General features: G+C 41.9%; 1 protein-coding gene, 1 long non-coding RNA gene and 1 pseudogene across 7 annotated transcripts in view; 1 reads left to right on the forward strand and 2 right to left on the reverse strand.

The window, feature by feature from the left end:
* Positions 1–25,211, forward strand: part of SHISA6 (shisa family member 6) — a 346,003-nt gene that overhangs the window by 173,986 nt on the left and 146,806 nt on the right. The window lies entirely within an intron of this gene.
* The window catches only part of LOC144582583 (uncharacterized), a 240,194-nt gene that overhangs the window by 27,914 nt on the left and 187,069 nt on the right, over positions 1–25,211 (reverse strand). For both annotated transcript variants that reach the window (XR_013535591.1, XR_013535592.1), the window contains one exon: positions 704–839. This is a non-coding gene — a long non-coding RNA (uncharacterized LOC144582583). The remainder of the gene's footprint in view (positions 1–703; positions 840–25,211) is intronic.
* LOC103793060 (X-ray repair cross-complementing protein 6 pseudogene) lies at positions 11,963–14,058 on the reverse strand (annotated as a pseudogene). The gene has a single exon (XR_004743233.3). The product of XR_004743233.3 is annotated as an X-ray repair cross-complementing protein 6 pseudogene (transcript).

The following is a 25,211-nucleotide window of genomic DNA, read 5'->3' on the forward strand; positions in this document are numbered from 1 at the left end:
ATTGAAGTGATGATATTAAAACTGTGAAAATTCTGAAAGCTAATTCAACCAACTGACTTTAATCACCAGGGTGATAGGACACACCGAGAGACTATAAAGACCGGAGCTTCAGTCAAATTCGAATGTTATTGCTTTTGACTGGGAACGTTGCAAAACTCATAGAGCAAATGGAACAGGCACAGTGTGATCTCTAAAATTAGTTACAAAGATCAAAACGTTAAAAACTCGAAATGATTTTTTCAAGCATAAAAATTTATCCTCTCTGAAATAATTAATTTGATAAAATTACTCACTAGACCCATGTATCATCGTGTCATTATAGCTGCAGTGTCTAAAATAACTTAGCTTCTCTTTTTTTGAGGAAGCCAGTACAGTTTCTAAAAGGTACACATCTAATTAGATCAGACAGTAACTAACTTGCCTTTACAATGTTTTTCTGTACAGAATACTAGTTATAATTATCTTTTCCCCACTTCCCCCCACCAAAAAAATTTGGTATGGATTCATATGCAAGATTTAGAATAAAACAGAAGGAACTCAGAAGGAATCACTATTCTAGTTCATAGGGCTCTTGTGTAGTGTTGTCTGTATTAGAAAATGACAGTGTTGTGTCTGTTTGAGAAAGTTAGGTATTCTTGGGATATCATCTGAATCACACACAGGTAATATTACAAAAGATCAGTGTTCCAGAGCAACCACTTACCTGGATTAGTGCTGCCACCAAAATTTGCCTGGGGAGACCATTGGTATGACCTAATATGTTGCTTCTGATACATGCATCTTTGGTCATTTTCCATTGCCTGAGTTCAGAGGCATGAAGATGAAAGGTTTATATGGAGCTGAAAAGAAAATGGCAAGAGTCATAGGCTCACAGAATTATTTGTGTAAGCAGAAGAGTTCAGGTCTCCTCATCCCCTTCTGTTGGCAGTAGCCACGAGTTGTGAGTCCAGATGCCTCCCAGTCTTCCAGGAGTCTAATCATTGTCCCTGATTCTTTGATTGCTCTTTGAGCCAGACTCGGCTCCCTGAAGCTATAGTCCCTGGGGTATGGCTCAAGCTAGAAGCAATAATCAAGTTGGCTGTGATCTCATCTTTCCAGTATTAATACCCTCAATCAACAACCCTTGGAGGAGGTTGGATGAGTTACCCGGTGCACTGAAGCAATATCAATTCTTGAGCATCTATTTTGTGCCAGCAGGTTCTTCTCCTGTTTTCTTTAATTCTCATAATAATTCTGCAAAGTAGATACTATGACCTTCTGAGTGCAGATGAGGAAAAGGAAGCTCAGAGAGATGAAGTGACTTACCCAAATATGCATTAGTGGCAGAACTCGTATTTGAATTCAGGTCCAATTAGAGCTAGCTTTAGGGTAACATCAAATCCTAAAATCTAACTTCTTCCCTTGGCCCTTGTTATGAAATTGGATCACACTGATAAACTGCCCTGCAATAACCTAGCTGACAGACAATGTGGAAGTGTTGCCAGTGGACATGGATGCTAGCCCGTCTGCCCCATTTATCCCTTAGGTCCAGGATGCCCCACGCATCCACTCCCTGATAATCTGGCTGGCTCCAGGAATAGTTCAGGACTTAGTAGGCTGTCAAAGTGTGGTCTCTGGACCTGTTGGGCCAGTGTCACCTGTGAACAAACTAGAAATGCAAATTTTCCGTTACCACCCCAGATCGACTGAATCAGAAAATCTGAGGTTAGGGGCCAGAAAATGTGTTTGAGCAGCTTGTCCGGTGGCTCTGTTGCATGGGTAAGAGCTAAGAACCACTGCTCTAACCTGTTTTTTGGTATAGATGGAAACGGCGAAGCAAAACTCAATTCTATTTAACTTCTTCTCTCTCATGCGTGCTCTCTCTCTCACTAAGTTTCTCTCTATCAGGTATTTTAGAAATCTAGACTGGCTTTGAAGGCCCTCACATTTATTTTATTGTTTTCTAAAATTACTTCTTTTATTTATTGATTTTATTTTACTTTAGGTGTATACTATATCCAGCATTTCTCCCCATGTTATCTCTCCCCACCCCTGCTGTCCCTCCCCTACCCCCACCAACTGCCCCCAGTGTGTGATGCTCCTCTCCCTGAGTCCATGTGTTCTCATTGTTCAACACCCACCTATGAGTGAGAACATGTGGTGTTTGGTTTTCTGCTCTTGTGTCAGTTTGCTGAGAATGATGGCTAAGGGTATCACAGACTGCCCAGGGCTGGCATGGAGAACCTCTCCATCTTAAGGAACATCATCTGTTTCCTTAACTTGCCACTATGACCCTGCATGTGATTAAGATTTTCATCTGGGTACCTGGAGTTTTATTGACCACACACGTGCATTCAGGATTCTAATAGGTATATTCAAATGGGCCCCTTCCTTCTATTTTCCCTAATCAATAGGTTCCTACCAATTTGTGATTCTTTCTAGAAAGGGTAAGGTGGTTTTCTTTTAGTTTCCTTTTCCCCCAAGGATATTGGAGAAGATAAGAAAAAGGTTGTCTCTGAAAATGTGAAGCTGTTGCTTATTAATGGCAAGTTGTAGTGTAAAAGATGAGCTTTGAAGATTTTGTGAACTGGGTTTAAATATGGTTTCCACTTTACTGGCTTTGAGTACTTGAAAAAAATCATTTTAACTCTCTGAACTTTAATTTTTTCATCTTTACTATGAAGAAAATGATACCAACTAGGGCTGTTGTGAGAACTATATGGCAGTATAGTGAAAGGGAAGTACCTCACACACTGGCATATTGTCGTGTTAAATAAACAGCAAATAACTATTATTATTGGGGAAAATGGCACAGTGTTATATCCTCCAGAGTAAAGGTATGGAAGCCACCAAATAAATGTGGCAAAGGTCCCTCAAGGACCACATTTATTTCTTGGTAGGAAATATAAATATGATTTTTATATTAAAACCAACCAAGATTCTGTTACTGTCCTACATTTTTGCATTCTTGACATGAAACATGATTTTGAAGAGCACTTAAACCTCTATGAACTAGTTTCATAGGCTGGCACTCTGTGCCTTCCACCATCCCCACCACCCCTGAACCTGGGTGAGGCCTCTCTTTCCTTTACCTGCAGTCAGGCTTCTGAGGAACAATCTGGGAAGCACTAGAAAGTCGGGCTGTGGCCAGGGCATGCATGCAGTAAGTAAGCAGATTATGCCTTAAATGGAAGTCACTTTCTAACATCAGTGAAGGAGCTGCATTATAATGAGGGTCCTACCAGAGATGCCATAAAGGGGATTACTGGGGTAAAGGTAGGGCTTGGCTACTCCTCACAGCCTTCGCAACCATAAGAGCCCATAGGCTGTAATTCCCACCCACGTGGCTTCCTCCTCACACAGGTCTGCAGATGGGCACTCAGGAATGAGTGAATGCATGCACCTGGATCCTATAAATCCCAGGACACTATCTCCTTCCAGCATATCATTCTGTAATTGCCATCACAGATTACAGTCAGACTTTCAATGATACTTCATTTCAGTCAGGGTGGTGCTGAACTGCAAGTAACAGAAAACCAGGCATCCACTAACAGAGCTTATCTGCCCCATAGAACAAGATGTCTGTGCTCATCCTTAGTTGCTTGATGGCTGGAAACTTCAGTTATGACATTCAGGCTCAGAAGCCATTGCCCAGACATTTAAGGAAGAGCCAGAACACAGGGAGGTCAATACCACCAGACACCCGCTTCTGTTTCTCAGTCCCTTCTTTACTGCTGTGTAACAAACCACCCCAGAACTGGGGCATACAACAACTGTCCACATGGGGAGGCAGTGTGGCCGGCTCAGCTGGGCAGTTCTTCTCTCTTGTGGCTATGCTTGGTTCTTGGAGGTTGGCAGAGTAGATCAGCCTCTGTGAGTGGGACACCAGGGCCACGTGTCTCATCACTCCACAGGCTCACTTGGGCTTGTTGTGGCTGGCAGCCCAGCAGTGTTTCCAAGAGAGGGCAGAGACATGCTCTGCTTCTTGAGTCAGCCTCAGAACTAGAATGTCGCATTGCCTCCTTCTATTGGCTGAAGTAAGTCACAAGGCCAGCTCAGCTTTTAAGAGGTGAAAAAATAGATCCCACCTCCGGATGGGAGGCACTGCATGGTTACAGCACAGAGAGATGTGTACGCAGAAAGGGCTGAAGATGGAGGTCATCCATTTACCGGGGTCTTATCAGCCAAAACTAAAACTGGGAGGTTGGGGGCTTTTTTTTCTTTCCCTTTCTCTTCCTTCCTTCCCTTCTACCTTTTCCTATTCTCTTCTCTCCTCCTCCTCCAGTTCCTCTTCCTCCCCTCTTCTTTCTCTTCTCCCTTTCCTTCTTCTCCTCTCCCATTGCTCCTCCTTTCCCTCCTCTGCTTCTCCTCTCCCATCTCCTCTTTCTCCTCTTCTCCCCTTTCCTCCCCCTCCTCCCCTCCCCTTTCCTCCTCATCCTCCTCTCCCCTCTCCTCCTCTCCTCTACCCTCCACCTTCTCCTCCTCTCCCCTTTCCTCTTTCTCCTTCTCTTCCCTATCCTCCTCCTTTTCCTCCTCTCCTTTTTCCTCCTCCTCTCCCCTATCCTCCTCCTCCCCCATCATCCTCCTTCTCCTCTCCCCTTTCCTCCTCCTCCTCATTCTCTCCCCTTTTCTCTTTCTCCTTCTCCTCTCCCCTACTGTTCCTTCTCTTCCTTCTTTTCCTCCTCATACCTTCCTCATCTTTATTCTATACTCCATTTTCTCCTCCTGCTCCTGCTTCCTTTTTTCTGAAATCTTTGCCAGACCCTAAAAAAAGACAACCCAGGAAAAAAAAAAAGTGCTGCAAAAGGGTATTGGGACACACCACTCTGCAGTATCTACCATAATACTTAACTTTCATTCTTGACGTTGCTAAGAAAGTTCTTGGACAAATATCCCTACCAGACTCTCAGAAACCTCAGCTCTGCTTCACTCCTATTGGCATATCCTGAGAAGCATTCATCTTGACCCAGGGCAGCCCTCAGAAGGGCACTGGGTATCTGAGGAGGCATTAAAGGAGCTTAAGAGATAGAGAAACTATGCTTCTTTTCTTTCCCTGCTGCTCCCTGCCATTGAAATGTCAGTCACGGTAAGCCCTTGCAAAGTACAGATGAGTACAGAGTGGCTGCTTTGCTTCCCTGTAGTTTTTGTAGCTGTCATCAGAAACACACTCTGTGATAAGGTATGAAAGGAGACCTTCAAACACCCACATATAATAATACTCCCCCTTAGGATTTTTACTTGAAAGCCAAATGATTTATGAATGACATGTAGGTGAATATCAGTCTGGATGCAGAAACTTGCTGGCCACATTGGCATTTTAGTGACTATATATATTCTGAGGCTAAAGAAGGTTATTATTTACAAAAAAAAAAAAAAATGAATGAACTCATAATCCAAAGTTCACTAAATAATAGGATTTATTTAGCATTATTATGTGTTCTGGTAGTATGCTAAGCATTTTATATGATCTAATTTAATCTTCATACAGTCCATCGAAGTAGGAAATATCCCCATTTTATATCTGATGAAATTGAGGCACAGATAGTTGAAAAGTTAGGTATCTTCATTTGGAGAATCAGGAAATTCACCTCCATCTGACTTCAAGCCCTTGGTTCTGACCATTAGAACATACCATGTTCTATTTATGTATGATCCATGGTGTGAAAGTAATTATAAATGAACCTAAAATATAATTTAGGCTTCATAAGTATCCCCTGACAGTCTTGACTCACTGGGCTTATGTCTCTATGTGAGAGCCAAAATAATTAAAACTCAAATGAATTTCCAGTTACTCACAAGCTCTAATGACCATCGTGTTGTTTAATGAAGTAGAATACATTACTTAAGCCAGACAATTATTGATAATTTTAAAAGGTGTAAACAAGATAATGAAGGTGTTCATTCACTGTGCCACTTATGTCTATTAAACTTCATTTATAGGTCTGGGCTTTGTTGTGGATTTTTCTATGTTTCCTTGTTATTATTATTTGTTGTTGTTGTTATTTTGCTGTAGGATTTTGGTATTACCTAACAGGTTAGTGTTTCCCAAACTATATTTCTTAGGAGATGGCCTCTGTTATGTTTGCCTTAGTGAGTTTGAGCTGATACAGCAAAATACCGTAGACCTGATGGCTTAAACAGTAGATGTTTATTTATCACAGTTTTGGAAGCTAAACATCCAGGATCAAGGTAATAGATCCAGTGTTTGATGAGGGATTGCTTCTTGGCATCTAAGTTTTTATGGTATATTGTTTGTCCTATCTCTACTCGGCTGGAGCTGTCTCCATGCCATACAGGGTAAGACATGTTCTCATGGTGGATATTTTATCAGTGACCTTTTTCACTCCATTTTGTTGTCATGAGAGATGTCTTTGTTACATTTCTTCCCACTTACCTTCTCAGTCATCTCTCCTTACTTTTTTGTTATTTTTTTCCTTCTTTTTTCATTCTGTACCTTGCCCCTCATCAGCACTTGGCTTGATTCCTAGCTTCACCACTTAATGGCTATGTGATGCTTGGGACCCTCTTAACTAACACCTTGGAGACTATTTTCTTGTACATATAAGGGAGACAGTAACTCTGTTCACTACACTTTGCAAACTGTAAAGTACTATCAAAATGCAAGTTTGGTATCATGACTATCATTGCCCTATCCCCATCTTCCCTGCATCGGCATAAGCTTATCCCTGGATGAGACTGTCCGTCATTTTGTTTGCTGAAAAGGCGGATGCAAAAGGAATCACCTTGCCCTGCCACCTCCAGCTGCCTACTGCTGCCATCACATTGTTGTGTTTAAAATGAACTTGTTCTTTTCTTTCTTAGTTATTTGGGTCTTGTACAGTCAGTGGAGATCATTTTATTTCTATTCCGTTTCCATCTGCTCAGCAGTTTGTACTAATTGGGGTGCTGCCTGTCTCTCGATTCCTCTGCTTACCTGGCATTGCCTGAGAAACTAATCTAGTCTGTTCTTTCCACTGGAAGATGAGAGGCTGCCAGGAATGTCAAGAATGTGTGATTAAGTCACTAGGTTTAACAAGAAGAAAGTGCAGGAGAAATCGGCACTGAGAAGGGAAAAGTTTTAGAACAATTTGGAAGGTGTTGGGGATAATTAGAAAAAATTATCTAATGTTATAAATTCACTTAATAGATGTGGTTAAGTTTCTGTTGTAGCTAGATTATCTTGAGTGGATCAATAGTAGTTTAGGGTAGCAGTGGAAATGCTTTTGTGTGGCTCTTAAAAACACCATGCAAAGATTTCTTGAGTTATTTAAAGATAGCCAGAAATGTCTTGTACCTATCCCAAAACCACCTGTAAAAATAAGTACCCCAAAAAGGTAAACTGTACATTTAATTAGATGAAAGTATTCCTTTGTCAGGAAGGGATACAGAATAATAGAAGTGACACTTGACTAGGATTGGAAAGATCGTCCTTTGCATTCCATTTCTGCCACTTTCTCCCTGGATGACCTTGACCAGCAATAACAATCATACAGTTCTCTTCAAGTTAGAATGCAGTTTTATGTTCATAATCTCATCCGAACCCAGCCATGGTTTCAATGGTGAAATTAAAAAAGTACAAGAGTCCAGGTGTGGTGGCTCATGCCTATAAACCCAGCACTTTGGGAGTCCAAGGCAGGTGGATTGGCTGAGGTCAGGAGTTCGTAACCAGCCTAGCCAACATGGTGAAACCCTGTCTCTACTAAAAATATAAAAAGTAGCTGGGTGTGGTGATAGGCACCTGTGATGCCAGCTACTTGAAAAGCTGAGGCAGGAGAATCACTTGAACTCAGAAGGTGGGGGTTGCAGTGAGCCGAGATTGCACCACTGCACTCCAGCCTGGGCAACAGTGAGACACCATCTCAAAAAAAACAACCAAAAATGTATATCTGGGCACAAGCCCTGCCCCCACTGGACTGGTTTTGTAACATTAAGAAGGCCACCAATCCCTGTGATCTTCATTTGCTCCTATTCATGTAAAACATTGAATAAAGCATTCCCACATGGTTATGTGGAGGATGAAATATGACCATGAGTATAAAAGTACTTTGCAGTCTCCAAAGAGTTGCACAGCAGTGTGTAGGATTTTATGAACACAAGAGAAATTTTAGATCTTCCAGTGGTAGGGTTTTTTTGTTCGTACAAGAGAAACTAACTCTAAGTTAAGCAGCAAAGGCGCTTATTAGAATACCACACAGGTCACAGGCTCCATGGCAATACTGAAATTCCAGGTTCAAAAAGATGCAGGCATCACATAGAAGGAAGGGGGCCAGAACTAAATTGTAGCATGGCACAGGAAGGATGAGGTTGGGCACTGCTATTCCAGCAGCTGGCCCCATTGTCACCACCACTGGTCCCAAAGGAGATGATACTGCCACTATCCAAGTGAATTTCAAATGACTACTTGCCTGATAGGAACACTAGCTCTAAATTCAAAGTCCTGGGGGGAACCAGCCAATTGGCTAAGATTAGATGACCTGCCTGCACCATGGTTGCCATGATGCTAAGAGAGAGTATGTCTGACCCTTCCCGGCTTCCATAGCAGGAGGTAGGAGTCTGTCTCTTACCTTTCTTGGGAGTCTTCCTCACAGGAAAGAAAGGGCACTCAGAGATTCATTTCAGGACTGTATGGGTTAAATGGCCTGTTCAAGAGACACAGATTATGGCTGGTGGGACTGAAGCCCATTCCTCCTCATTCACAGTTTCCTAGACCTCTCACCATTATATGTGCCTTCGTTTAAGTTTGTTCAGTCTTGTAGTGGATATTGAATCTCTCCTGTATACCCTGTACTATGGTAGCATTCCTCTACCTCTCATAGTCTGAGATTTTATGATTAAATGTTTCCATATAACATTTTCAAGTGATAAAGCACTGTGTTAAGGAAAATTGTTTTCACAATGAAATTTTAGAGAGCCTTAAATTTAAAACAAAGATTACTATCAGAAGAATCCTGCAGATTCAGCAGAGGCATGGCTGAAAAAGATAATTTGTTCAACAAAAAGAAAGAGGAAATAACAGCACCAGGGGGATTTCTTGGGCCCATCAATGTCTACTGTTAAAATTTATTATGTAAACCAAAGAAGGGGTTGTACAGTTCAAGGACTTACAGCTCATACCATGAATCTAGAGGCTGGCTCCCTCCAGCACTGCCTAGGTCTTGTACTACAAGCCATTTACATTCACCGCCTCCATTTTACCTGTATCCAGCACCAATATATGATGCAGCCATGAGGTAGAAAGTGTGGAAGCTTTGAGAGTCTGTTCAAGGTTGACATCCATATAAAATAAAAATGGAACCAACACTTTTCTCTCAGAGGCCTTCTGTCTTTTCTCAGTTGCTGCCTGCTTAGAAACAAAGAGGAGTTACAGGATTTCGTAAGACAGCAAATCCTAGCCTGAGTTTCTTTGCAAATGAAGCCTGAGGCAGATTCTTAGGTGTTAAGAGTATATTGGGGAGTACAACTCCAGAAAAGCCACAGTATAGTAAAAAATAGGAGTGAGTCACGAAAGGCAGGAGAGCAAATTGAAAGGGTTATCTCACAGCTTCTTTAATAAGCATAGCTGGTTGCTCGGTTTCTCAGGATGCTTTGAAAGAGGCTGCCTGAAACCACTGCATGCCTGAATAGTCCCTCTTAGGGAAGGAGAAAAGAATTATTATGCCAGCTCTTGTCCCTCTTTGGCCAAATGTATTCGGTGTGACATCACCTCTCTTGCACTTTTGGGTCTACCTCCTAGCCTCTCCAGCAGCCACCTGGGAAGCCAGATCCCAGGATAGTGAGGCTAGCACCTGTGACACAAGCCACACTCTCAGGCTGAGCTAAGCCTGTGAGGAAAGCAAGCAGTGGCATTCCCATTCTCTCCACCTGCACCCTGACTGGGCTGGCAGGGCAAGGAACTGCATGTGTCAAGAGAGCCCCATAGCTGTCACATGCCTCCAGAGCCACAAAAGTGAGAGGGAAGAGGGATGTACAGGGAGGTACAAGACCAAGCCTGTGAGGGACTTGAGGGATCTAGACAAGCCACTACAGAGGCCAGTCAGCTAAGCCAGTGGAACACCAGGAAGGAGGGCTCAGAGCCCAAGATGGAGACATACCCCCTGTACCTACACGAGTACATCCAGGCAGGATGCAGTGACTCATGCGTATAATCCCAGCACTTTGGGAGGTCGAGGTGGGTGGATCACTTAAGGTCAGGAGTTCAAGACCAGCTTGGACAACATGATAAAACCCTATCTCTATTAAAAAACAAACAAACAAAAAAATTGGCCAGGCACAGTGGCTCACGCCTGTAATCCCAGCACTTTGATAGGCTGAGGCGGGTGGATCACCTGAGGTCAGGAGTTCAAGACTAATCTGACCAACATGAAGAAAACCCATCTCTACTAAAAACACAAAATTAGGTGGGTATGGTGGCAGGTGCCTGTAATCCCAGCTATACCAGAGGCTGAGGCAGAAGAATTGCTTGAACCTGGGAGTGGAGGTTGTGGTGAGCCAAGATCATGCCATTGCACTCTAGCCTGGGCAACAAGAATGAAACTCCATCTGAAAAAAAAAAAAAAAATGACAGGGTGTGATGGCACACGCCTGTAGTCCCAGCTACTCAGGAGGCTAAGGCAGAGAGAATCAATGGAACTCATGAGGCAGAGGTGGCAGTGAGCCTTGATCCCACCACTGCACTCTAGCCTGGGTGACAAAGGGAGACTCTGTCTCAAAACAGAAAAAGTTACATGCAGGCTGGGAGATCATCACAGATTTCACAGAGACTTGTCAGTAGCCTCAACAGAAAAACATGGCCAAGGGAATCCAGGAAGGAACATGAGTCATGTCAGATTCACCAAGATAACTTGAAATCCCTTAACCTATGCACTCCAAAAATTGCTGGGTAGATTAAAATGCATAGTTAGAGTCACAAGAAAGAAGGGGAAATTCCTAGATTCCAGCGGGGGGAAAGAGGAAATTAAAACCAGACCAGTAAATAGATTAATGGGTTTTGTAGCTATAAAAACAGTGAGTGCATTTGATGCCAGTAATCTACAGGGTTAGATTTTATGTATCTCCCACATAAAGTACACAAAATTTTGGACCTGAGAAAATTGGGAAGCAATAAATAAGAACCCTCCAAGGACTGCATTTCTATATAACATATATGCAGCTATCAGCGCAAGGCACTGATAAGTAAGAGCTCTCTCTAACTGCATCTGTTTGGGGGAAGTTTTCTTTTCTAGAAATCAAATCCAGGGCTACATTTCTTAGAGGTCTAAAGTCTGTTTTTTATACTGTCAAGAAACCATCAAGGTCAAGGTGAAAATATATCATAAAAGAAATCATAAACATTGATTCTTTGACAGTGATATTCCCAGGGTGTTCAGTAGTAGCAAAAGCAGAAATATACTAGAAAGGCAAGCCATAGAATCTCTGAAAGAAAAAAGAACATTCCACAAAAGATCAGTTCACCATACAGCCACCAAAATTACAAAATAATTAAGATTTCTAGCACTTGAACAGAAGAATCTGAAAAAGAACATAAAAAGTATATTTTAAATTATGGAATTGTAATTCAATAAAAATGTAAAGAAGGGGATTCAAGCTATTAATTAAAAAATAAAGATTCTATAAAAAACAGTAACTTTGAAAAAGAACCAAATACAACAACTAGATATGGGGAAAGTAGTAAATAAAATTAAAAACCCAAAGGATAGATTAAGTAATGGATCAAACACTCCTGGAGAAAGAATTAGTAGGTTGCAAAATAAATGTGAAGAAATTAGACTGCAAAGCAGCAAGCAAGTATAAAGGAAAGGATTAGGCCAAATGGTTTAGAAGAATGTATAGACCTCATATATGTCTGATAAGAGTTTAAGAATCAAAGAACACAAAGAAAATATGGAAGAAGCAGTCTTTAAATAGATGATGGTAAAGTACTTTTCAACACTGATGAATGATCATGTAGGAAGTGAAATAACCAAAGCCAAAATCACATGTAGCATTTTTTTTTTTTTTACAAACTTAGGGCTCTTTATTCAGGCAGTAAAGTAAGGAACAGCAAAGTGGGAGGGCTACACCATCACCATGGCAACAGAAAGCCTCAAAAACATAGAGTCCCTCGACTTCTGTCAGGTAGACTCTTTCTAGCTCAGGAGAAACACATTTTAACTGGTTGAGAACAAGGCCAGGCAGCCTGGCCACACTGTGGAAGGACGGCTGGGTGCGCGGCCTCTGGTCAGTCCTGGAAGTGCTTGGTGAGGGCTTCCAGCAGCTCCTGCTTCTTCAGCCCACTCTTCAGCCCATATGCCCGGCAAGCCTCTTTCAGCATGGGCACAGTGAACTTGCCCAGTGTGCCCTTGCTGATGTGGGTCTTCAGCTCTTCTTCTGAATACTCCACCTTGGGCCTTTTGCTTCCAGAACCTTCATTATCGTGTTTTCTCTTGGTAACTTTCCCTTCAGGATTGTAATCTGGTGGGTAAACAAGCTCCTTAAATTCATCCACCAGGGAACCCAGTCTTTTATTCATTGCTTCAACCTTGGGCAATGTCAGGTCCACTGCTTGTTCAGGCTCCATCAAATCCAAGGCCAAGGCCTCCAGGTTCCTGAAGTGTTGCTGCAGCACGGGGTTCTCAAAACTGTCACTTCTGTATGTGAAGCGGAGCTTCTCAACAATAGCCTTCATCTTGTCCACCTGCTCTGGAGTTGCCATGATCTTTTCAGTAAAGGGCATCTTCCTTTTATCATCAGCAAATGGTAAAAAGACCAGCTGAAAGCCTGGAGGAGTGACCTGAATTTTCTGGTCGTCCAACTCCTCATCCTGGGGCACCAAAGCCACAAAATAAGGGGGGATGTTCCTCCGGGGTGTATATCTGCACAGTGCTGCGACCTCCTTCTCCAGACACTTGATGAGCAGAGCACTGAACAGGGTTGAGCTCCCAATCACCAGAGACTCCTCTGGGTACATGAACAGGGAGGGTCTCAGGTAATGGTGCTTCTTCAACATTACCACGGGCTTGAAGCCCATGAGCATCAAACCTGGATCATCAAATCATTTTAGCTCTTCTGTTTCCTCTTTCTCCAGTATAATCTGACGACTTCCATAGATCTGTGACCTCTTGGTATCGCTAGGCAGAAGCAAACCGCCTGTACTTGTATTAAATGTCCAAATGTTCATTTGTTTCTCGATAGAGCTTTATTGGAGGAGGCTTGAGAGCCTTCTGGACCAGATTATAAATGCCGACAGAGATCACTATATCTTTGTTGAGCTTCAGCTTTAACCTGCTAAGTGCTCGCTTCCTGGTCTCCTTGGCGCGAACCTTCCGCAACAGGTCTTCTAGCTTGCTGGATTCCTCAAAGTGAACCCTGAGGTCCTCATCCTCTGCTGTGCTGATAATATCTCTGTAGAACAATGATATGTCAAAGCCCCCAGGTTTCTTCAGGTGCATCAAGTCAAGGAAGATTCCTGTATCTCGGAGATCACCGGCTTTGGTCCTGGCCCGGCTGGCTTTGGCACTGTCATTGCCGTGGGGGTTGTCTTCATTGGTGAAAAGCATGATCCTCTTATGACTCATCTTGAACTGGACATCACTAAAGAGGTTGGCACAGACCCACAGCACTTCACTGAGTGAGTAGTCAGATCCGTGGCCCATCAGCTCTTGGAAGCGTTTCTGTCCCTGCTGCCCCTTAAACTGGTCAAGCTCTAGAATTCGTTTTGCACCTGGATTATCCAACTCCTGTAAGACGTAAATATTTTTAAAATTCACTGAATTTTTGTCTTTCTCAGTACCATAGAACACCACTGCCAAGAGATCTCGATCACTGCTTATGATCTTACTGATGTACACACTTTGGATACACTGGATGCTCATGTCAAAAGGAGTCAACTCATCTTCACTTTGAGATTCAAACATAGCCCTGGAAGCATCAACCAAAAAAATCAAACTATCTCTTCCTGAATATTTGTAGTCTCCACTTGCTTCAAGGTTCTCCTCTTCCTGTTCTTCTGCTTCTTCATCGCCCTCAGTTTTGTAATAGGACTCCCACCCTGACATGTTGGCTACTGCTCACTCTGGCGCAGGGAAGCGACCAACTTGGACCCACATGTAGCATTTTAAAGCAGGTAGAAATTAATGATAAGTTTCTTACACAGAAATAAATTCAGACTGGCAGCAGGCTTCTCAATATACAAGATAGTGCCAGATGATGCTGTGATGAGGCAAGGTTACCACCAACATAGGATTTTGTATATAAAACTACCGTCAACCATCAGTCTATAACCAGCTAAACTATCATTCATGAGATATGACAAAACTGATACATCATAACTCAAAGACTGAGACATCTACCTCCATCAACATAAATAAATCTCAAACATAACACCAAGAAAAGGAAGCTGCAACAGGGTCTGTACAATAGTATTGGCCTACAGTTATAAAGCCCAATAGTGAAGTATCTGCTGTTTATGATTTAAAGTGCAAAGCACGATTAAGAAAAATACAATCACACTTAAGATAGCAGTTACTGCTGGATAGGATAGAAGGGAAGCAGACGGGAAGGGAAAAGCAGTGGGACTTCAGCTGTAACTGAAATGTCTTCTCTTTTTTTTAAACAAGAAAACTGGGGAAATGGCAAAATATTAACATTTGTTAAATCTAGATATAGGCACATGGTGTCTGTGATTTTCTGTTCTTTCTATAATATGTGTTTGAAATATTTCAAAATAAAAATTTTTAAAGAAATAAATCTACATCAAATAGGAGAGAGAAAAAAGCAAAGGAGAAGCAGAAGGACAAAAGAGGTAACTCAGCATGGTGAGTTCTTCAGGGTAGGTGGAACCAAACCAGAAAGGTCACCCTTGTAGAAAATGAAAGCCCATTCCAATCTTAGTGGGAAGAAGTGACAAAGAGAACGGCATGGTCAATATAGGTCATGTTCTCCTCTACCACTAAGTGCCTCTGTGAACACAGGCACCCTCCCTGGCCCTCAGCTTCCTCATTTAATAGTCAATAGAGTTGGCAGTAGTCATTCTACAACATCCTTTCCATTTCCAGCTTTTGCTCCTCTGCCTTCGATTTTTCAGATAGCCACATTTTCAGACATAAAAATGCCTTTTCATGAATGTATCAGTAAGAATTCCTTTGGCTTCAGGTGACAGGGAATTCAGCCCAAATTGGCTTAATTAAAATGAAAAATGATTGGTTTGTGTAAGACGAAAACCTCAGGGCTACATCCAATTTTGGGCATCACTAGATTTGGAGCTCAAAAATACCATGATGAGCCACAGGTATTTTTTAAAATCTTTTGTACTGTGTCTTTGGTTACATTGGCTTTCTTCTCCAGCATCATGTGATAAGCCAGATGGTGGTTGTAGCCAGATGGCAATGGCAGCTCCAGTCCTTAAATCCCCTAAGGTTTTTATACTGCAAGAAAAGCAAAATCTCTTCCCCTGAAGCCCCAGTGCAACACCCATTGTATCTCACTAGTTTTGATAGGGGAGATCTATGCACTGATCAACTTGAGCTTTGAACATGCTCCCACTGTGGATTAGGCACAACTTCACCTCAGCCATATAAGCTAAGAGTAAGGGTGGGTGTTACTTCCCACAAGGGTACCAGGAAGTGATTACCAGAAAGCGGATGCATGGTTATTACATGGCAAAAACAAATGTTCACCACACCAGCAAAAACATGAGTGACCTTCCAAGAAGAACAATCTAAGAATTTCAGTCTTTTTTTGTTTTACAATGACAGAAGGTGAGAGGGAAATCCTAAAAGTGCCGAGCATTCTAAGCATAGAAAGGAGCCATGTAAGAATAAATATCTGTTAACCACAATTCTAGCATTCATGAACTATACGCAGGAGCTTATTTAGCTTGAAAGATGTTGCTTTAGTGTCAATCAAAGGCAGTTCTAACTGGAATTACAGAGAATAGTCATGGCAAGTATGAAACATGTGATATTCCCCAATAGCAAAAATGAAAAGTAAGTGATTTAAGAGGAAGTTAAATAGATTTGTAGAAGGTAGAACATGATGCCTTAGCAAGAGATGACAGGTGCAGTACACACCTACAGAGAATGGTGCTCTGTAAGTCAAGTAACAACTTTGCCCAGAGCACCTCTGTCAGAAATAGAATGTGAGATTCTGTAAACCATTTTATCTTCACGGCACTGCAAGAAAAAATTATATTTATTTTTGAACCACTCTCAAAACTTAATCTGTCTAAATACATATCTTAATAAATTTAGAGTAAATAGAGATACTTTCACATGATTGATGAGCCACAAATATTTGTTGGATGTGACTCATGGTGTTAAATAATTCTGGAAATTGGGCAGGGGGAGGGTACCATATGGCAAGTTGGGGAGGACTAGAAAAGCCTTTCTGTATCCTGCCATCTTTATCAATTGACCCAGAAATTCCAGATCTTCCACCTTCATTTTCTCACCTTCTCCATCTTTTTTTTCCCACACCCCTTCTTTGCATAAAACAATAACATCATGTTGCCATCCTGTTTCCACCCCTGTAGGGACTGGAAAGACATGACCAGAACAACCTCGTGTTACACTTACAGATTAGGAATGTGCCCCAGAGCCCTGGGGATAATGCAAAACTTGTCTGAAGTTTCACTCTGGTTGCCTTTAAGTCAAAGACACCCAGCAAAACCCCTCTTTCATATATTTTCCTCTTTCCTTGTCCACTTCTTCGTCTTCCAGCCTAAGTTTTATTCTTCCAGTTTCTATCCAAACCTATTATGCTGGTACCCTCAGTGCTGCACTGGCCAGTCCTGTCCCACCTTAGACCCTCACTGCTCAGGGTGAAACATCCTCAAGTTAATTAAACTAATTAGTTAATGAACTTAAAATATCCTCTGCACAACATGCCTCTAAGGGGCTGTGTTCATGACATTACTTAGGTGAATGAATGTGCTAAAGGACTTGCTTCCTGCAAAAGGTGAGTGGTCTAAGGGACAAAAAGAGGTGAAAAGGGCAGAAAACCCAAGTCTACCACATGAATAAAAATAAAATCCCTCCACATGCAATGTCCTGGCATGGATTCATGGCACCCTGTTCTTGGGTGGAGGCGAGGGGACAGCTCAGAGTGTTGAACTGAATCATGGCTCCAGCTGCCCCTAGTCTACTAATTTAGATGGCGTGTAATTGCTGAGACTAGAATAGCACTGAAAGAGTATAGACACTCACCAGACAAACACTCTGCCTGTAGAATGAAGCATGAAGTCTGAGATTAGTGACAGCTGACATCTATTAAGCACTTACCCATCTCCTAGCTGCTGGGCTACACTCTTTACACTATGCACATTTTACTCTCCTACACTATTTCATCCCCTTTTACATACAACAAAGCTGAAGCACAGTGAGGTGAGTTAACTTTCCCAAAGACACACAGTTAATTAGTGATGGGAACAAACTTGACGACAGAATCTGTGATTTTTAAGCTCCACACCAGATTGTCTCTGATCCAAGGATTTGAATAAAGATGAGAAATGTGGTTGTGCTCAGTCTTTTATAACAGCTAAGGTAGAGTTCACTATGAGGAAATTTGAAGTCAAATGAGAAACATGTATGTCCTGAAAAGGCCTACTCTGAGCATGGCCACACCAGATTTAATGCAAGGTATGTCCTTGTTTAAAGGAGGGAGGCTGAGTAAGAGCAATGGGTGGTGGCAGCAAGGTTGTCTCTTTAAGGCAGGGATGTGTTCTACCCATCTGTGGCTACTGCATTAAGCAGAATGCTTGGCATTCAGTAGTGTTTGTATTAGTTATCTATTGCAGCATAACAAATTATTTTAAAACTTGGTGGCTTAAAGCAACACACATTTATGATTTCACAGTTTCTCAGGATCAGGAATCTGGACATGGATTAACTGTGTGCCTCTGGATCATGGTTTCCCACAGGGCTGCAATCACAATTGCTGGGGCCACAGTTTTCTGAAGGCTCAACTGGGGAAGGATCCACTTTCAAATCCACTCCATGTTTGCTGGCAGGATCTAGTTCCTTGTGGGTTGTTGGACTGAGAATCTCAGTTCCTTGCCATTTGTTATCTGGACACTGCCCTCAGTTCCTTGCCACATGGGCCCCTCTGACACATCATCAAAGTGGTCAAGAGAAAAGGCTAGGTAGAGAGAATACCAAAAAGATGGAAGTCATGGTCTTTTATACCCTAATCTCGGAAGTGACATTCCACCACTTTTGCAAGTCACTAGGTACATTCAATAGGAGAGCATTTCACACAGGTGTTAATGTTAGGAGCCATTTCAGAAAGTTTCATCCCATAGTGTTCAAAGTCCATCTGTCCAATTGAACTTTTTGCTCATCAAAATTCAAATATCCCTCATAGGAGTTGGGGAAAGAAACCCAATACACTTTAATCTTTATCTGCATTTAGCCTTCAGGTTGAAAGGGATTATCTAATCATGTTCATCAAGAAAGTTACCTGCAATCAGGTATTTGAATAGGAAAAGGAAGAAAGGGAACTAACAGTTGTCGATGACCCTTTTTCTATGGTGAACACCAGTAGATGCCCCAAGGAAGGTATTTCCTCATTTTTGAGGTTAGAAAACTGAGAATCACAGACTTCAATAATTTGCTAAATGTCATACAGCTAAGAAGGGTAGAGTTAAGATTACAACCCAGACTTTTTCTTACCCTAAAACTACATTCTTTCCATCAGTCATAGGGCCATTTCTTGGGTTTTCTGCCCTTTCTCAATCTTAGGGCCAGACTTGGATTTTCTGCCCTTTCTCAATCATTAGGGCCATTTCTCAAACATTTCTGCTTCTCCCTACTCTGAGTCTGTAGGAGAACTGCAGTGTCTGGCCCTTTTGTGATTGGGTGAGGCCATGAGACTGGTTGTGGCCCATGTGTTGGGAGTAGAATTGAAGTCTTACTTCCAGGATCCACTGTTTTACTGAAAGACCCTTCAGAGCCCCCTGGCATGGAACCAATAAGGTTGAGTCTCTAAGGGACTATGATGAGCAGATGCTCTCATCCTGCCTTCCACCAACCCACAGTGAACATGTAGCATGAACAAGATATAAACCTTTGTTGTTTGGAGTCTTGGGGGTTTGGGGGGGGTTGTTACTCCAGCATATTCTACCCTATCCTGACTGATGTATAACTGAAGAGGAGATGGAGAAGGGAGTAGAGGGAGTATAACGGCTGCCTCAAGAGAGCCCTATTTATGTCTTTTTTTTTTTCTCACTCTGTCGCTCAGGCTGGAGTGCAGTGGCATGATCTCGGCTCACTGCAACCTCCACCTGCCAGGTTCAAGCAATTCTCCTTCCTCAGCCTCCCAAGTAGCTGGGACATACTGGTGCCTGCCACCACGCCCTGCTAATTGTTTGTATTTAGATGGGGTTCCACCATATCAGCCAAGATGGTCTCAATCTCTTGACCTTGTGATCACCCACCTTGGCCTCCCAAAGTGCTGGGATTACAGGCATGAGCCACTGCATCTGGCCCCTATTTATGTCTTATGGCAGCATGAGGGCTCACCTTTACCTTGGCTGACCTGGGCTTCATGGTGTCTGCACACTGACAGACTTCTATTTCTGGATGCAGCTGGGCATAATAAGAACCAGAGGCACCTACAGCATTACTCAGAGGTAGGGTGTGAACCCTGTTGCCTCATTCATTCTGAATCCTTCTTACTTTGGAACAGCAAAGAACACAAACAGAGCAGGAGAAGTGTTATCCCTTTCCAAGCCTGTTCTAACACACACAGCACAGCACGAGGCTTTTGAAAGAGGCTTAACAGGAGCAGCATCCTCATGTCAGAGCAGCTTGTCACGCAGGAGCCTTTGTGACTGGAATGGGCATTTGCTAAGTTAGTATCCCTCATTGGGCTGGGGACTGGTTGATGCAGGGCTGGGGTGCCAAGGTTTGGGATAATCTGGAGAGGCACTGAGGCATAGATTAGGATGTCATGTGGCATCAGCTTCGCACACCTTCTTCCATTAGGAAGACAGGATTCTCTTCTCATGCCCTCCCTGAGTCATCAGCCCAGCAGCTTGTTCTTCTGGTTGTTCATGTCTCCCTACTCTCCTCCATACCACTGAAGATTGTACTTCCTTGCTGCTTCTTACTGTCCAGAATTCCCAGATGGAGGCAGTCCCCTTGGTAGCTGACTGCACCCTCCACACAGGAAACAGCAGAGAGAGGAGTGTGGAGCAGGATAAGCTGTGCTTATGGCTCTGTCCTTCTCACCTACACCCACCACCATACAGGTTTGTGTGGCTGCATCAGACTTCACTCAAAGACAAAGGTCTGTCAACTGAGTAAAACATATAACATTTTCAACTGCATATGAAATCTAACTTTTCTCCTGGTCCAATAGAGAAGCATCCTTCCAGAGTAAGTGATATTATGGACACTGCCAGCTGTAATTTTGTTTCTTTAATCTCTCTCAATTCCAAGATGTTTTTCAGATCCATTCCTTCTTCAGACTTCCAGCATGTGAATCGGTACCCATGTTTTAGAAAACCCCACTGTAGGGGTTGATCTTGTCCAAGAGTTATCCATTCCCTGTTCCTCCAATACCAGGTTTCCTTAAACCTAAGTTATTCAGTCTACAAACACATCCAGCATGGGGTGCCCTTGCAAGGCAGACATAGGTATTCTAAGTTAAAAAACAAAAACAACAGAGCAGCTCTTCCTTGTTCTCACCTTGTTTTAGGCTTCCACCTATGATAGCACTTGAAGAATTGGTTCTCCTGCTAAGAAAAGTTGAAATGCACTGGCAGCCGGGTGTGGTAGCTCATGCCTGTAATCCCAGCACTTTGGGATGCTGAGGCAGGCATATCACAAGGTCAAGAGGTCAAGACCATTCTGATCAACATAGTGAAACCCTGTCTCTACTGAAAAAAAAAAAATACACAAATTAGCTGGGCATGGTGGCGCATGCCTGTAGTCTCAGCTAATCGGTAGGCTGTGGCTGGAGAATCGCTTGAATCTAGGAGGTGTAGGTTTCAGAGACCTGAGATCGTGCCACTGCACTCCAGCCTGGTGACAAAGCAAGATTCCATGTCAAAAAAAAAAAAAAAAGGAAGAAGAAGAAGAAACACCACTGGCCTGTCCAACCACCCTACCTCCCATTATATAGATGTAACAAACTGGGGTCAAATGCCTTGCCATTAACAGGGTGCTCTTTGGGTACACTAGAATCCTAAGAGCAAATTTGATTGTTAAGAAGGAATGAAAAGATTCAAACTCACACTGAAGATTCTTCTATGAGAATGGAAGTTGAGAGATCGGGGAAGAAAGAGGATAAAAGCATTGTGGTTGTGGAAGAATGGTTTATTGAGAGGAAGCTACAAGGATTAAAAATAAAAATGGATTTCTGTGATTTCATACTTCTGCATAGGGTGGGGGTGTGTTCTGCTGTTGGCCATGAGCTTTTCTCTTGGGACATTTGGTAGGGTGGACCCCTCTGAGTGAGTGAGAATGGGACAGTTGAATCAATAGTCAAAACACTCAATTATCTATGAGTTCTGCTGTGCTGCCATGATGTTTACACCCAGCCTGCTTCATTGAAAGTCCTGTAAAGAAGTGGAATGACACACAGGGCTGAGTGCTACCTAAACCCTAGGGACACTGCATCTGAAATATACATTATATATGGGCAGTTATAGAGAAAATTAGATCTGCTACAGTTATTTAGCTTCAAGCAATAAGTAGAGAAGGAATTTATTGGGAGGAAATGGGATAACTCATAAAAACAAAGGGGAGAAACCACTTTATGTCAATCTATCCACTGATTAATGGACAAATAAAATATGCTACATTCATACAATAGCATATGATACCCATAAAAAGAATGAAGTACCAACACATGCTACTAGTAGACACAAAGCTTGAACACATTATGCAAAGTGAAAGAAGCCAGTGGGTTTTTATTGTTTATTTGGTTTTGTGTGTGTGTGTTTTTTGAGACAGTCTCGCACTGTCACCCTGGCTGGAGTGCAATGGCACCATCTCGGCTCACTGCAACCTCCACCTCCCGAGTTCAAGTGATTCTCTTGCCTCAGTCTCCCGAGTAGCTGGGACTACAGTCACGTGCCACCATGCCTGGCTAATTTTTGTATTTTTAGTAGATAGGGGGTTTTACCATATTGACTAGGCTGGTCTCAAACTCCTGACCTTGTGATCTTGTACCTTAGCCTCCCAAAGTGCTGGGATTACAGGCATGAGCCATCCCAGCCTTGCCTTTATTTAAAAAACAAATACACATATATGATTCCATTCACATGAAATATACAGAATAGGCAAATCTATAGAAACAGAAAGATTGGTTGCCTGGAGCTGGAGCACAGGGGAAATGGAGAGTGCCTGCTCATGGGTACAGAGTTTCTTTGTGAGATGATGAAGATGTTCTAAAATTGATTGTGGTAACATTGCACAACTCTGTGAATACACTAATAAACTGTTGAATCATATACTTCAAATTAGTGAATCATATGACATGTGAATCGTATCCCAATACAGATGTTATATATATTTTAAAAAGTTACATTCAGAAAATAACAAAAAAAACTAAAGTCCTGACTTAGAAACTTAGAAATCCACCTCTAAGGGACACCTAATGGATTGACCTTCACCTGTCCTTGTTCCTCTGCTTACTCCACTCAAGATGCAAAACCCCAGGAGAGTATCTTAGGGACTTTATCTGGGGATCTGCAGTCCAAACAAGACTTACCCAGAGGAAAAGGATGTAATTTCCCAAGATGAAATCAAGAGGGTGTTATCAAAGAAGGAAACATTGTGAGAGGTCAGAATCAGTGCCCATTACTCCCAGCATGCCCAGAACCACATGCAGTATATCCCAGGACATTTATTATTTGGAAACACTTTTTCTAATCACCTGGGTTAAATATTTTTCATCCCTAGTTTTCTCACAAGTCTGTATTCTTTTCATATTTGGAGTGGTGTCTAACGCAAACTGACTTTGGCATGATCTCCCCAGCCATTTGACTGCCCTAAAATCAATTACTTTTATAGTTTATAAGAATAGCATTCTCATGCTTCTAAGCATAAAACAAGAGGCACAACTAAGTTTAGACAAATTTTTTAGTTTTTTTCAGGTGTCCCTTGCGTCACATTTAGTTTTTCTCTAGGTACGAGAGAGACTTACATAAGACATATATGTTTTACATGCTATTTAACTGGTATCTTTTACCATTTTCTCCTGTTTTAAATTGTTTCTGTCCAACACACAGTTCTTGTTTCTATCATCTAGTGTATTTAAATGCTCTTTGAATCTGAAATGAAAAGAAATATTCAAAGCAAAGGAGAGGGAAGGGAGAATTTATTACCACATTTCTAAATCTTCCTACCCTGGTCTATTTCACAGTTTTAGAAACTGGCAAACAGTTAAAGGTTGTTTAAAAAGGCACTGTTATGGACTAAATGTATCCCCCCAAAATTCATATGTTGAAGTCCTAATCCCAAAAGTGATGGTATTAAGAGATGAGGCCTTTGGGAGATAATTAGGTTTAGATGAGGTCACAAGGGTGGGGCCCTAATAATGGGATTAGAGTCTTAAAAAGAGAGGCTTGAGAGCTTATGCGTGCTGTCTCTCCTCACTCTTTCTGTTCTCTCTCTCTCTCTCACCATAAGAATGTGTTTTATTTAGCAAGTGATTTTTTATTCTTTAGCCACAATTCTCCCACATTTTTACATTATCACATTTTTTAAACATTAGATACACAATTTGTTAGAAGTTAAATGGGAAAACATTCCTTTGGCTGAATACTATCACATTATATTTAACTTAAAGATTATTAACTTTTTGAATATGAAAAATCAAAGCTGCTGGGAATCACGTTTATTTTTAAGTCCCAACATAGCCCTGAGGTCTGAATAGAAAAATAAATTCTATCAACTATAACAAAACTCTCACCTCAAAATAAAATACTATGAAATGTACACAATTGTATCTGTACTTGGTATCTGTACAATATCCAGAAACCTACTGAATTTTCAGAAGCGACAATGCAAAGAGGTTTATATTCAGATAAGAGAGCTTATGCTAAGAAGACTTAACTTGAAACCTGGCACCCTGTGCAGGAATCTGTTCAATCCTTAGAACAGTCATAAAGTCAACCTTTGTTAAACACACAGGTCCTTGGACACCCCCAAATGTCAGGCAGAAGAAAGAGAATTCCAGTACTGGCTTGTACTGTTCATCTGAAGGACGTATAATTCTCAAATCCTTTCAGATGCCCCAAAAGGCTCGCAGAGTTGCTGGTCATATATCTGGGCCTGCCATAGCCTTTTGCAGTTTTCATCAAGTGTATCCATAACTATGTTCTAAACTAGCTTCTAGAACTTTTGCTCAAAAATTGGTGTTAAGGTGTCTCCATGCCTACATCCCGAAACTTCATAAAGCATCAGGCCGACATGGACTATGGCTTTAGCTGATGGATGGCTTCCTTAGTCTGTTTCCTTTTTATGTAAAAACAATAAAAGGATGTAGTATTATGACAAAATATTTCCTTGAAAAAACAAACTATGTTAGCATTGATTGGAGTATCTAATCTGCAGGCAGATCTGGGGAAACACCGGGGCTTCTCAGGATAGGATGTTTCTGAGGGTAACCTGTAGCCAGATATCAAGGGCCATAGGCTGAATGCCTGGGGAGCTCTTTCAGTGGGAAAGAATCCTAGTAGATCTGGGCCCTTTCCTTCTTTCTCTCTCTCTGCCTTTCTCTTTGCACATACAAAGATCATGTGGGCAACACAGCAAGATGGCAGCCTATACAGGCCAAGAGAAGACACCTCAGAATGAAACCTGTCTTGCTAGCATCTTGATCTTGGACTTTCCAGCTTCCAGAACTGGGAGAAAATAAATTCCTGTTGTTTAAGCTACTCATTCTAGTATGTTTGTTATGATTGTTATGACAGCCCAATCAGACTAATGCAGACACTGACTTGTACCTTTCTGATTATATATTCATGTGGTTTTCTATAAGCTGCACAGTTATATCATTCTCTTATAAATGTTAATTAACAATTACTTATGGATTTCCGACTCCACCACATCCCTATTCTTTACCAGATCCCTGTTATTCACTTTAACAGAATTACTTTATTTCTTCTCAATTGTACTTAGACTGATCTATTTAACTACTTGCTTAATGTGCTTTTTCTGCTAGACTTTAAACACTGTTAGAGGAGGCACTCTGTCATGAACTTCACTATATCTTCAGGGCTTATCACACTGAGAAATAGTTGTAGA

The sequence above is a fragment of the Callithrix jacchus genome, chromosome 5 (genome assembly GCF_049354715.1).
Source record: "Callithrix jacchus isolate 240 chromosome 5, calJac240_pri, whole genome shotgun sequence".
Classification (NCBI taxonomy): Eukaryota; Metazoa; Chordata; class Mammalia; order Primates; family Cebidae; genus Callithrix; species Callithrix jacchus.